At 42.4% G+C, this 13748-nt stretch overlaps 1 long non-coding RNA gene across 2 annotated transcripts in view; it reads left to right on the forward strand.

Moving 5' to 3' along the window:
- LOC112075752 (uncharacterized) overlaps window positions 1-13748 on the forward strand; it is a 24753-nt gene that overhangs the window by 1156 nt on the left and 9849 nt on the right. Inside the window, exons 1-3 of one of the 2 annotated variants that reach the window (XR_011477475.1) lie at window positions 5999-6190; window positions 6449-6586; window positions 6775-6913. This is a non-coding gene — a long non-coding RNA (uncharacterized lncRNA). Of the gene's footprint in view, window positions 1-5998; window positions 6191-6448; window positions 6587-6774; window positions 6914-13748 lie in introns of those variants that run through there. The other variant, XR_002895034.2, reaches the window with a different exon arrangement.

Raw genomic sequence — 13748 nt, forward strand, 5'->3', positions numbered from 1 at the left:
GCGAGGCCCTTAGCTCCCAGCTGCTGCTGGACACCATGATGTGGAATTGATTGACATTGATTGCCGCCCCATCTATCTTCAGAGTTCGCTCTGTCTGGGCACTACGACCTAAACTGGGATATGTTTAACACCTGGCCATGCCTACAATCTAAGATAGTGCCTAGTCCTCACACAGAGGATGATAAATACCTACATAAAATCCGTAAACACGCGGCACCTCAATAGATATCATGCCGTGACCAACCGTGCCCCTAAATACCCTCTACTGTCTTAACCAGGATGCTCAGCGGATCAATTGCCTAGTTGCCTGCATGCGTAATGGACTCCGGGGTCAATAACAGACCACCCCTCATCCACTGTCAAACTCTCCTAAATCACTTGAGAGCAGAGCACATTTCTAACGACCTGACCCGGGTTATCCTGGAAGGATACTGACCTCATCCCGTGCAGTAGGGAGAGAGGGCCTGGTTGGTTCTTTAACAGTGCCTTATTCACCATCCTTAAATAAGCATGCCCATTTTACACAGGTCTAAGAACAATATATTCCCGTGGTGGTCACCACAGACTTGTACTGCCCTTGATCAGCACAAAAACATCTTGTGGCGTACTGCACTAGATTGAAAAAACCTCGATATGCAGACTTTTCAAGGCAAGGTAACAGGAACCAATATACACAGATCAGTTAGGAAAACGGCAAGGAATAGCTTATTTTCAAAACAGAAACTTTGCATCCTGTAGTAGCTAACTAACAAAATGTGTTGGGACACTGTAAAGGTATGGAGAATAAGAGCACTGCTCTCAGCTGCCCACTGCACTGAGGCTAAGGAAACACTAGTCAGGCACTGAATAAATCTTGACGAGTACATCGAGACATTTTCTACGAGTAATGCGAGAATTTCCAAATAAGATTTTTCTACGGCTGGCCATACGCTATTCCCACTGGCTACCCCTCAACTACGGCAACAGCCCTCCAAACCCCACTAGCTTACTTGCCCAACCCCCGCCCCAACCCCCCGCTTCTTACTTCACCCAAATCCAGATAGACTGATTGTTCTGAAGAGAGTGCAAAATCTGGAGCCCCCCTTAACAAATCAGCCTGGCCTAGAAATCTTGGACCCCTTTCTTTCTAAAATATCGCTGACAATTGTTGCCACCACTATTACTAGTTGTTCAACCTCTCTTTTCGTATCGTCTGAGATAACTAAGATTGAAAGCTTACCGGTCATCCCCCTCTTCAAGGGGAGAAACTCTAGACCCACAACATGTTACAGACATATTCTATCCTGCCCTGCCTTTAAAAAGTCTTCGAAAGCCAAGTTAACAAACAGATCACCGAGCATTTCGAATCCCACCCAGTATCTTCTCCACTATGCAATCTGGTTTCCGAGTTGGTCCTCAATGCAAGCTCCAAGGTCACCTAAACGCATATTAATACGAGCGCCATCGATAAAAGACAGTACTGTGCCAGCCGGATTCATCGATCTGGCCAAGGCTTTCGCATCACAGATTCTTATCGGCAGACTCAATAGCCTTGGTTTCTCAAATGATCTCGCCTCGCCTGGGTTCACCAACTAATCTCGACGACAGAGTTCAGTGTGTCAAAATCGGAGGGACCTGTTGTCCGGACCTCTCGCAGTCTCTATGGGGGTGACAAGCGACAGGGTCAATTCTCGGGCCAGACTCTTTTCTCTGTAATCAATCAATGAAGTCGCTCTTGCTGCTGGTGATTCTCTGATCCACCTCTACGCAGACGACCATTCGTATACTATTCTGGCCCTTCTTTTGGACACTGTGCTAACAAACCTCCAGACAGCTTCAATGTCATACAACACTCCTTCCGTGGCCCTCACATGCTTGTTTATGCTAGTAAAACTAAATGCATGCTCTTCAACCGATTGCTTCCTTGCCCCTGCCCGACTCAGACATCCACTACCTGAACGGCTCTTACTTAGAATATGTGGACAACTCACAATACCTAGGTGTCTGGTTAGACTGTAAACTCTCCTTCCAGAACTATATTAAGCTACATCCATCCAAAATTCTCTAGAATCGGCTTCCTATTCGCAACAAAGCCTTATCACTCATGCTCGCACAACTACCTCGTAAACTGAACCATCTAACCAATCCTTGACTTTCAACGATGTGAATTTACAAAAATAGCCTCCCAACACTCTAATCAGCAAATTGGATGTAGTCTATCAGAGTGCCATCCGTTTTGTCACCAAAGCCCACATACTACCCACCACTGGACTGTATGCTCTCATTTGGTGGGTCCCTTGCTTACATAATTCGTCTTTTAACACAGCTGGCATTCCAGGTATCCTAAGGTGTAGTCTTTCCTATAAATACCCCACCTTCGACTCACTGGTCACCATAGCAACACCCACCCGTAAGCACCGTCGCCCCAGCAGGTATATTTCACTGGTCATCCCCAAAGCCAACAACGCACCTCTGTTGGGCCGCTTTCCCTTTCAGTTCTCATCTGCCAATCGACTGGAAACGAATGGAAAAATCACTTGAAGCTGGGAGTCTTATATCTCAACTCACTAAATTGTAAGCATCCGCTGTCAGGCAGCTCACAGATCCTTGCAACCTGTACACAGCCCATAAGCTGTAAAAGGCCAATACCACTACCTCATCGCCATACTGTTGTTTATAATTTTGCTCTTTTTGCACACCCCAGTATTTTCTACTGTGCACATATCATCTGGCACATCTATCACTCCAGTGTTTAATGCTAAATTGTAAATTATTTTTGCCCACTAAGGCCCTATTTTATTGCCTTACCTGCCCTAAATTTAGCTGTCATTTGCGTCACACTGTATATAGAATTTTCTATGTTGTTATTGACCTGTAAGCGTTTGTTTTTTTCATGTGTAACTGTTGTTGTTTTTTGTCGGCATCTGCTTTTGCTTTATCTTGGCCAGGTTCAAGTTTGTAAATGAGAATTGTTCTCCAACTGGCCTACTGGGTTAAATAAAGGTGAAATATTAATATATTATTTATTATTTATTTTATAAAAAAGTGTACAAAACCAAAAAATTAAAGACCACGAAAAAGACAGATCTTTACTCACATTTCTAAATATTTCTCAAACTGAAAACACATGTTTATTTGTATCTTTGTTGTCTCTTGAAAAATATGTTCTTCATGGAATGCAGTACTCTAACATTTACGCAGTAAACTTATAATATTTACCAGTAAAAACTACCTAGCATTTACCAGTAATATCTACCACGCATGTTTACCAGTAAAACTACAGCATTTACCAGAAACCTACCAAACATTTACCGAGTAAACTACCACAGCATTTCTCCAGTAAACTACCAGCATTTACCGGTAAACTACCAAGCATTTACCAAGTAAAACCTACAGCATTTTACCCAGCAAAACTACCAGCATTTAACCAGTAAACACTACCAACATTTACCAAGTAATCACCAGCATTTACCGGTAACTAACCAGCATTTACCAGTAAACTAACCAGCATTTACCAGTAAATCTACGCAGGCATTTACGCAGTAAACTACGTCAAGCATTTAGCCAGCAAACTACGCAACATTTACATCAGTAAGACTACCAACATTTGCCCAGTAACCTAGCCAGCCATTTACGCAGTAAACTACCAGCATTTTACCAGTTAAACTACCTAGCATTTAACCAGTAAACTACCAAGCATTCAGCCAAGCAAACTACCAACATTTTACCCAAGTAACACTACAGCATTTACGAGTAAACTACCAACATTTGCCAGTAACTACCAGCATTTACCAAGTAAATACCAGCATTTACCAGAAAACTACAACCATTTACCGTAAACTTACCCAACATTTACTCGGTAACTACCAACATTTATCGGTAAACTACCAACATTTTACCAAGTAAACTACAACCATTTACAGTAAACTACCAACATTTACAGTAAAACTAACCAACATTTACCAGTAAACTACCAGCATTTACCAGTAAACTAACCAGCGATTTACCAGTAAACTACCAGCATTTACCAAGTAAACTACCCGCGCATTTACCAGTAACTCCTACCCGCATTTACCGTAAACGACCAACATTTACCAGTAAACTACCAACATTTACACCAGTAAACTACCAGCATTTACAGTAAACTACAGCATTTACAGTAAAACTACCAGCATTTACCAGTAAACTACCAAACATTCCAGTAAAGACTACGCAGCATTTACCAAAGTAAACTACCAGCATTTACCAGTACTACCAACATTTTACAGTAAACTACCAACCATTTACCAGTAAACTACCAGCATTTACCAGTAAACTACCAGTGCATTTACCAAGTAACTCCCAGCATTTACCAGTAAACTACCCGACCATTTACCAGTAACACTACAGCATTTACCAGTAAAACTTGTAACGATTTCTTCTTCATTCTGACGAGGAATATGAAAGATCGGTCCTCAAAATGCAGCTTTGGTAAGTTGTCCATGTTACTTTAAAACCTCTACCCATTCACTCGCCAGATCGGGATCCTTCTCATCAGAAACGCTGACTAGCATAGCCTAGCATAGCGCCACAAGTAATAATAGCGATATAAATATCATGAAATCACAAGTCCAATACAGCAAATGAAAGATAAACATCTTGGTGAATCCAGCCAACATGTTCCGATTTTTAAAAATGTTTACAGCGAAAACACAACATATATTTACGTTAGCTCACACACCATATCCAAAAACACACCGCTATTTTTTCACAGCAAAGATAGCTTTCAACAAAACCCACAAATAGAGATAAAAAATAATCACTAACCTTTGAACAACTTCATAGATGACTGTCTTAATAACATCATGTTATACAATACATTTATGTTTTGTTCAAAAATGTGCATATTTATAGCTACAAATCCTGGTTTTACATTGGGCCAATGATCATAAATGGCTTCCAAAACAGCCGGAAATAATTACAGAGAGCAACGTGAAAATACAGAAATACTCATCATAAAACATTTATGGAAAAATACATGTTGTACACATAATTAAAGATAAACATCTTGTGAATCCAGCCAACATGTCCGATTTTTTAAATGTTTACAGCGCGAAAACACAACATATATTTATGTTAGCTCACCACAATAGCCCAAAACACAACGCCATTTTTTTCACCGCAAAGATAGCTTTCCACAAAACCCACAAATAGAGATAGAATTAATCACTAACCTTTGAACAACTTCATCAGATGACAGTCCTTATAACATCATGTTATACAATACATTTATGTTTTGTTCGAAAATGTGCATATTTAGAGCTACAAATCCTGTTTTTTTTACATGGCGCAAAAAATGCCAGAAATCTTGCCTGTTTGTTGGTGACCAAATACTTATTATTCCCCACATAATTTGCAAATAATCATTAAAAATCCTACAATGGGATTTTCTGGATTTTCTTTTTTCATTTTGTCTGTCATAGTTGAAGTGTACCTATGATGAAAATTACAGGCCTCTTAATCTTTTTAAGTGGGAGAACTTGCACAATTGGTGGCTGACTAAATACTTTTTTGCCCCACTGTATATATCTACCTCACAATTTGGAATTGATATTTATCTATTGTTGATAACTCGGTTTTTGTTTTGAAATGATAATATCTACTGTTGATACCTAAGTGTTGTTTTGAGTTGATTTTGCTGTTGTTGATAACCAAGCTTTGTCCACCAATGATTATGTTCCCCTAACCACTCCCTCTCCAATCAGGCTTTGATGTAACATGGTCTGTTCTCTACAGAAAGCTTGTTGTATCATTGTAATCCTGACAAGATGAAATGCATCAGAGTTTAGAATGTTCTGTACTATTGAACGTACCATAATGATAAAGGCGTTTAACTGTATGAAGAATACCTTGCTCCTCCTGGTTCTCTTACCCTCCTTACCAAAGAGAAACATTTGTCTTTGTTGCACACTTGTTAAAGACAGCAGTCTAGCAATGTGTCTGAAGTGGTGGTTTAATGAAGTGTGTCGTTGCAGGTGGACATTCGTTACAAGACAGCCCTTCATTCTCGCGGTTGTTTTTCATTTCCCTGGTCGTGTGCCAGTGGGGACTGTGGGAATGAGACCAGTCTAGTGGTTAACACAGTGGACCGGGGGATATCTGAGGGCTGGTGTCAGACAGAAGGAGTCATGACTAGACAGGTCTCCAGCAACACACAGACTTTTGATCTGCAGTGAGTGTTTCTTTTATATTGAAATCTTCCATCCGTTACCAGTGTGTTTCTGATCCTGATTTGTAGTAACAGGGAACAGATTAGTTACATCCTGGTTACTAAAGCAGTTATAGACAATATGTCCAACCATTACAACAGAAAGGAGAAAACACACATTAGTTAACACACAGTATTGTACATGATGAACACCATGACAACAACAGTGTTAGGATGTGTTTTTGGAACTCACCTTTCACCTTTGTCTCTTTATCATTACAGATTGGATGGCGGAAACTGGATAGACAATGCTAATTCTGTTTTAGATTGGGGGCTATTGACTCATGTGGATCTTGGGGTCAGGTCTGACACGGGGACAGTCAACCGATCTCCACAGACCACTGTCATTCCTCTGATGTGGTAAATACTCCTACTTATCAGTGTTAAGTGATTTAGTTTAATGAACAAGTGACTTTATCAATCTGTGTGTTGTATTCAGTCAATAGAAAACAGGTCTGAAACACTGCAATAATCTCTCTCGCTCTCAAACTATTTGTCTCTCTCTCTCTCTCTCTCTTTCTCTCTCTTTCTCTCTCTCTCTCTCTCAGTGTCCCTGCTAATTGTCAAAGAGATTTCAACCTGTTGTCGTTTGATCCAGATGAGGATAAGGTCAGATGCAGATATGCAGTACCAACGGATGAGTGTKTCACATCAAGTRACCTTCCTAATGACTTCACTCTACTAGAGGTTAGTATCCAAGTAAAACAACACAGACAACGATGGACTATGATGATGAAGGCACCAACCAGCTGGCCATGTAGGTTACTGTCCTTTAACATGCCAAGCACCAACCAGCTGGCCAAAGCAGATTACTGTCATTTAACATGCCAAGGCACCAACCATCTGGCCAAAGCAGGTTACTGTCATTTAACATGCCAAGGCACAACCCAGCTGGCCAAAGCAGGTTACTGTCATTTAACATGCCAAGGCACCAACCTGCTGGCCAAGTAGGTTACTGTCATTTAACATGCCAAGGCACCAACCAGCTGGCCAAAGCATGTTACTGTCATTTAACATGCCAAGGCACCAACCAGCTGGCCAAAGCAGGTTACTGTCATTTAACATGCCAAGGCACCAACCAGCTGGCCAAAGCAGTATTTATGTTTTCAATAAACATTTGGAAACTAAATATAGTTGACATGTTGTCAACAAGCCAAGCCAACCCCGTTGTCCCAAACCGTTAGTTTTGTTGCTAAACAACTCGTCAATATGGGAGATACACAATAGCTCCATTGTGTGAAGACTACTAAATCGTTTTACAAAGTAGCTCTCTTATGGCAGCCCATGACCGAATGTACTGTAATTCATCCCATGACCTAATGTACTGCAATTCATCCCATGACCTAATGTACTGTAATTCATCCCGTGACCTAATGTACTGTAATTCAGCCCATGACCGAATGTACTGTAATTCTTCCATGACCTAATGTACTGTATTTTGCATAACATTGATGTTAAATGACAGTAACCTGCTTTGGCCAGCTGGTTGGTGCCTTGGCATGTTAAATGACAGTAACTTGCTTTGGCCAGCTGGTTGGTGCCTTGGCATGTTAAATGACAGTAACCTGCTTTGGCCAGCTGGTCGGTGCCTTGACATGTTAAATGACAGTAACCTGCTTTGGCCAGCTGGTCGGTGCCTTGGCATGTTAAATGACAGTAATTGCTTTGGCCAGCTGGTTGGTGCCGTGGCATGTTAAATGCAGTAATCTGCTTTGGCCAGCTGGTTGGTGCCGTGGCATGTTAAATGACAGTAATCTGCTTTGGCCAGCTGGTTGGAGCCTTGGCATGTTAAATGACAGTAATCTGCTTTGGCCAGCTGGTTGGTGCCTTGGCATGTTAAATGACAGTAACCTGGTTTGGCCAGCTGGTTGGTGCCTTGGCATGTTAAATGACAGTAATCTGCTTAGGCCAGCTGGTTGGTGCCTTGGCATGTTAAATGACAGTAACCTGCTTTGGCCAGCTGGTTGGTGCCGTGGCATGTTAAATGACAGTAACCTGCTTTGGCCAGCTGGTTGGTGCCTTGGCATGTTAAATGACAGTAACCTGCTTTGGCCAGCTGGTTGGGCCTTGGCATGTTAAATGACAGTAATCTGCTTTGGCCAGCTGGTTGGTGCCTTGGCATGTTAAATGACAGTAACATGCTTTGGCCAGCTGGTGGTGCATTGGCATGTAAATGACAGTAACCTGCTTTGGCCAGCTGGTTGGTGCCTTGGCATGTTAAATGACATTAACCTACTTGGCCAGCTGGTTGGTGCCTTGGCATGTTAAATGACAGTAATCTGCTTTGGCCAGCTGGTTGGTGCCTTGGCATGTTAAATGACAGTAACCTGCTTTGGCCAGCTGGTTGGTGCCTTGGCATGTTAAATGACAGTAACCTGCTTTGGCCAGCTGGTTGGTGCCTTGGCATGTTAAATGACAGTAATCTGCTTTGGCCAGCTGGTTGGTGCCTTGGCATGTTAAATGACAGTAACCTGCTTTGGCCAGCTGGTTGGTGCCTTGGCATGTTAAATGACAGTAACCTGCTTTGGCCAGCTGGTTGGTGCCTTGGCATGTTAAATGACAGTAACCTGCTTTGGCCAGCTGGTTGGTGCCTTGGCATGTTAAATGACAGTAATCTGCTTTGGCCAGCTGGTTGGTCCTTGGCATGTTAAATGACAGTAACCTGCTTTGGCCAGCTGGTTGGTGCCTTGGCATGTTAAATGACAGTAACATGCTTTGGCCAGCTGGTTGGTGCCTTGGCATGTTAAATGACAGTAACCTGCTTTGGCCAGCTGGTTGGTGCCTTGGCATGTTAAATGACAGTAACCTACTTGGCCAGCTGGTTGGTGCCTTGGCATGTTAAATGACAGTAATCTGCTTTGGCCAGCTGGTTGGTGCCTTGGCATGTTAAATGACAGTAACCTGGTTTGGCCAGCTGGTTGGTGCCTTGGCATGTTAAATGACAGTAATCTGCTTAGGCCAGCTGGTTGGTGCCTTGGCATGTTAAATGACAGTAACCTGCTTTGGCCAGCTGGTTGGTGCCGTGGCATGTTAAATGACAGTAACCTGCTTTGGCCAGCTGGTTGGTGCCTTGTCATGTTAAATGACAGTAACCTGCTTTGGCCAGCTTGTTGGTGCCTTGGCATGTTAAATGACAGTAATCTGCTTTCCAGCTGGTTGGTGCCTTGGCATGTTAAATGACGTAACATGCTTTGGCCAGCTGGTTGGTGCATTGGCATGTTAAATGACAGTAACCTGCTTTGGCCAGCTGGTTGGTGCCTCGGCATGTTAAATGACATTAACCTACTTGGCCAGCTGGTTGGTGCCTTGGCATGTTAAATGACAGTAATCTGCTTTGGCCAGCTGGTTGGTGCCTTGCATGTTAAATGACAGTAACCTGCTTTGGCCAGCTGGTTGGTGCCTTGGCATGTTAAATGACAGTAACCTGCTTTGGCCAGCTGGTTGGTGCCTTGGCATGTTAAATGACAGTAATCTGCTTTGGCCAGCTGGTTGGTGCCTTGGCATGTTAAATGACAGTAACCTGCTTTGCCAGCTGGTTGGTGCCTTGGCATGTTAAATGACAGTAACCTGCTTTGGCCAGCTGGTTGGTGCCTTGGCATGTTAAATGACAGTAACCTGCTTTGGCCAGCTGGTTGGTGCCTTGGCATGTTAAATGACAGTAATCTGCTTTGGCCAGCTGGTTGGTGCCTTGGCATGTTAAATGACAGTAACCTGCTTTGGCCAGCTGGTTGGTGCCTTGGCATGTTAAATGACAGTAACATGCTTTGCCAGCTGGTTGGTGCCTTGGCATGTTAAATGACAGTAACCTGCTTTGGCCAGCTGGTTGGTGCCTTGGCATGTTAAATGACAGTAACCTACTTGGCCAGCTGGTTGGTGCCTTGGCATGTTAAATGACAGTATCTGCTTTGGCCAGCTGGTTGGTGCCTTGGCATGTTAAATGACAGTAACCTGGTTTGGCCAGCTGGTTGGTGCCTTGGCATGTTAAATGACAGTAATCTGCTTAGGCAGCTGGTTGGTGCCTTGGCATGTTAATGACAGTAACCTGCTTTGGCCAGCGCTGGTTGGTGCCGTGGCATGTTAAATGACAGTAACCTGCTTTGGCCAGCTGGTTGGTGCCTTGTCATGTTAAATGACAGTAACCTGCTTTGGCCAGCTTGTTGGTGCCTTGGCATGTTAAATGACAGTAATCTGCTTTGCCAGCTGGTTGGTGCCTTGGCATGTTAAATGACAGTAACATGCTTTGGCCAGCTGGTTGGTGCATTGGCATGTTAAATGACAGTAACCTGCTTTGGCCAGCTGGTTGGTGCCTTGGCATGTTAAATGACATTAACCTACTTGGCCAGCTGGTTGTGCCTTGGCATGTTAAATGACAGTAATCTGCTTTGCCAGCTGGTTGGTGCCTTGGCATGTTAAATGACAGTAACCTGCTTTGGCCAGCTGGTTGGTGCCTTGGCATGTTAAATGACAGTAACTGCTTTGGCCAGCTGGTTGGTGCCTTGGCATGTTAAATGACAGTAATCTGCTTTGGCCAGCTGGTTGGTGCTTGGCATGTTAAATGACAGTAACTGCTTTGGCCAGCTGGTTGGTGCCTTGGCATGTTAAATGACAGTAACCTGCTTTGGCCAGCTGGTTGGTGCCTTGGCATGTTAAATGACAGTAACCTGCTTTGGCCAGCTGGTTGGTGCCTTGGCATGTTAAATGACAGTAATCTGCTTTGGCCAGCTGGTTGGTGCCTTGGCATGTTAAATGACAGTAACCTGCTTTGGCAGCTGGTTGGTGCCTTGGCATGTTAAATGACAGTAACATGCTTTGGCCAGCTGGTTGGTGCCTTGGCATGTTAAATGACAGTAACCTACTTGGCCAGCAGTTGGTGCCTTGGCATGTTAAATGACAGTAACCTGCTTTGGCCAGCTGGTTGTGCCTTGGCATGTTAAATGACAGTAACCTGCTTTGGCCAGATGGTTGGTGCCTTGCATGTTAAATGACAGTAATCTGCTTGCCAGCTGGTTGGTGCTTGCATGTTAAAGGACAGTAACCTACATGGCCAGCTGGTTGGTGCCTTCATCATCATAGTCCATCGTTGTCTGTGTTGTTTTACTTGGATCTAACCTCTAGTAGAGTGAAGTCATTAGGAAGGTTACTTGATGTGACACACTCATCCGTTGGTACTGCATATCTGCATCTGACCTTATCCTCATCTGGATCAAACGACAACAGGTTGAAATCTCTTTGACAATTAGCAGGGACACTGAGAGAGAGAGAGGAGAGAAAGAGAGAGAAAGAGAGAGAGAGAGAGAGAGACAAATAGTTTGAGAGCGAGAGAGATTATTGCAGTGTTTCAGACCTGTTTTCTATTGACTGAATACAACACACAGATTGATAAAGTCACTTGTTCATTAAACTAAATCACTTAACACTGATAAGTAGGAGTATTTACCACATCAGAGGAATGACAGTGGTCTGTGGAGATCGTTGACTGTCCCCGTGTCAGACCTGACCCCAGATCCACATGAGTCAATAGCCCCAATCTAAAACAGAATTAGCATTGTCTATCCAGTTTCCGCCATCCAATCTGTAATGATAAAGAGACAAAGGTGAAAGGTGAGTTCCAAAAACACATCCTAACACTGTTGTTGTCATGGTGTTCATCATGTACAATATGTGTGTTAACTAATGTGTGTTTTCTCCTTTCTGTTGTAATGGTTGGACATATTGTCTATAACTGCTTTAGTAACCAGGATGTAACTAATCTGTTCCCTGTTACTACAAATCAGGATCAGAAACACACTGGTAACGGATGGAAGATTTCAATATAAAAGAACACTCACTGCAGATCAAAAGTCTGTGTGTTGCTGGAGACCTGTCTAGTCATGACTCCTTCTGTCTGACACCAGCCCTCAGATATCCCCCGTCCACTGTGTTAACCACTAGACTGGTCTCATTCCCACAGTCCCCACTGGCACACGACCAGAGAAATGAAGGACAACCGCGAGAATGAAGGGCTGTCTTGTAACGAATGTCCACCTGCAACGACACACTTCATTAAACCACCACTTCAGACACTTGCTAGACTGCTGTCTTTAACAAGTGTGCAACAAAGACAAATGTTCTCTTTGGTAAGGAGGGTAAGAGAACCAGGAGGAGCAAGGTATTCTTCATACAGCTAAACGCCTTTATCATTATGGTACGTTCAATAGTACAGAACATTCTAAACTCTGATGCATTTCATCCTTTGTCAGGGATACAATGATACAACAAGCTTTCTGTAGAGAACAGACCATGTTACATCAAAGCCTGATTGGAGAGGGAGTGGTTAGGGGAACATAATCATTGGTGGACAAAGCTTGGTTATCAACAACAGGCAAAATCAACTCAAAACAACACTTAGGTATCAACAGTAGATAATTACATTTCAAAACAAAACCGAGTTATCAACAATAGATAATATCAATTCCAAATTGTGAGGTAGATATATACAGTGGGGCAAAAAAGTATTTAGTCAGCCACCAATTGTGCAAGTTCTCCCACTTAAAAAGATTAGAGAGGCCTGTAATTTCATCATAGGTACACTTCAACTATGACAGACAAAATGAAAAAAGAAAATCCAGAAAATCCCATTGTAGGATTTTTAATGAATTTATTGCAAATTATGGTGGAAAATAAGTATTTGGTCACCAACAAACAGGCAAGATTTCTGGCATTTTTGCGCCATGTAAAAAAAACAGGATTTGTAGCTCTAAATATGCACATTTTCGAACAAACATAAATGTATTGTATAACATGATGTTATAAGACTGTCATCTGATGAAGTTGTTCAAAGGTTAGTGATTAATTCTATCTCTATTTGTGGGTTTTGTGAAAGCTATCTTTGCGGTGAAAAAATGGCGTTGTGTTTTGGGCTATTGTGGTGAGCTAACATAATATATATTTGTGTTTTCGCTGTAAAACATTTAAAAAATCGGACATGTTGGCTGGATTCACAAGATGTTTATCTTTAATTATGTGTACAACATGTATTTTTCATAAATGTTTTATGATGAGTATTTCTGTATTTCACGTTGCTCTCTGTAATTATTCCGGCTGTTTTGGAGCCATTTATGATCATGGCGCCAATGTAAAACCAGGATTTGTAGCTATAAATATGCACATTTTTGAACAAAACATAAATGTATTGTATAACATGATGTTATAAGACAGTCATCTGATGAAGTTGTTCAAAGGTTAGTGATTATTTTTATCTCTATTTGTGGGTTTTGTGAAAGCTATCTTTGCTGTGAAAAAATAGCGGTGTGTTTTTGGATATGGTGGTGAGCTAACGTAAATATATGTTGTGTTTTCGCTGTAAACATTTTAAAAATCGGACATGTTGGCTGGATTCACAAGATGTTTATCTTTCATTTGCTGTATTGGACTTGTGATTTCATGATATTTATATGCTATTATTTACTTGTGGCGCTATGCTAGGCTATGCTAGTCAGCGTTTCTGATGAGAAGGATCCGGATCCGGGAGGGTGATTGGGTA

This window comes from Salvelinus sp. IW2-2015, unplaced genomic scaffold, assembly GCF_002910315.2.
Source record: "Salvelinus sp. IW2-2015 unplaced genomic scaffold, ASM291031v2 Un_scaffold3373, whole genome shotgun sequence".
NCBI classification, from domain to species: Eukaryota; Metazoa; Chordata; class Actinopteri; order Salmoniformes; family Salmonidae; genus Salvelinus; species Salvelinus sp. IW2-2015.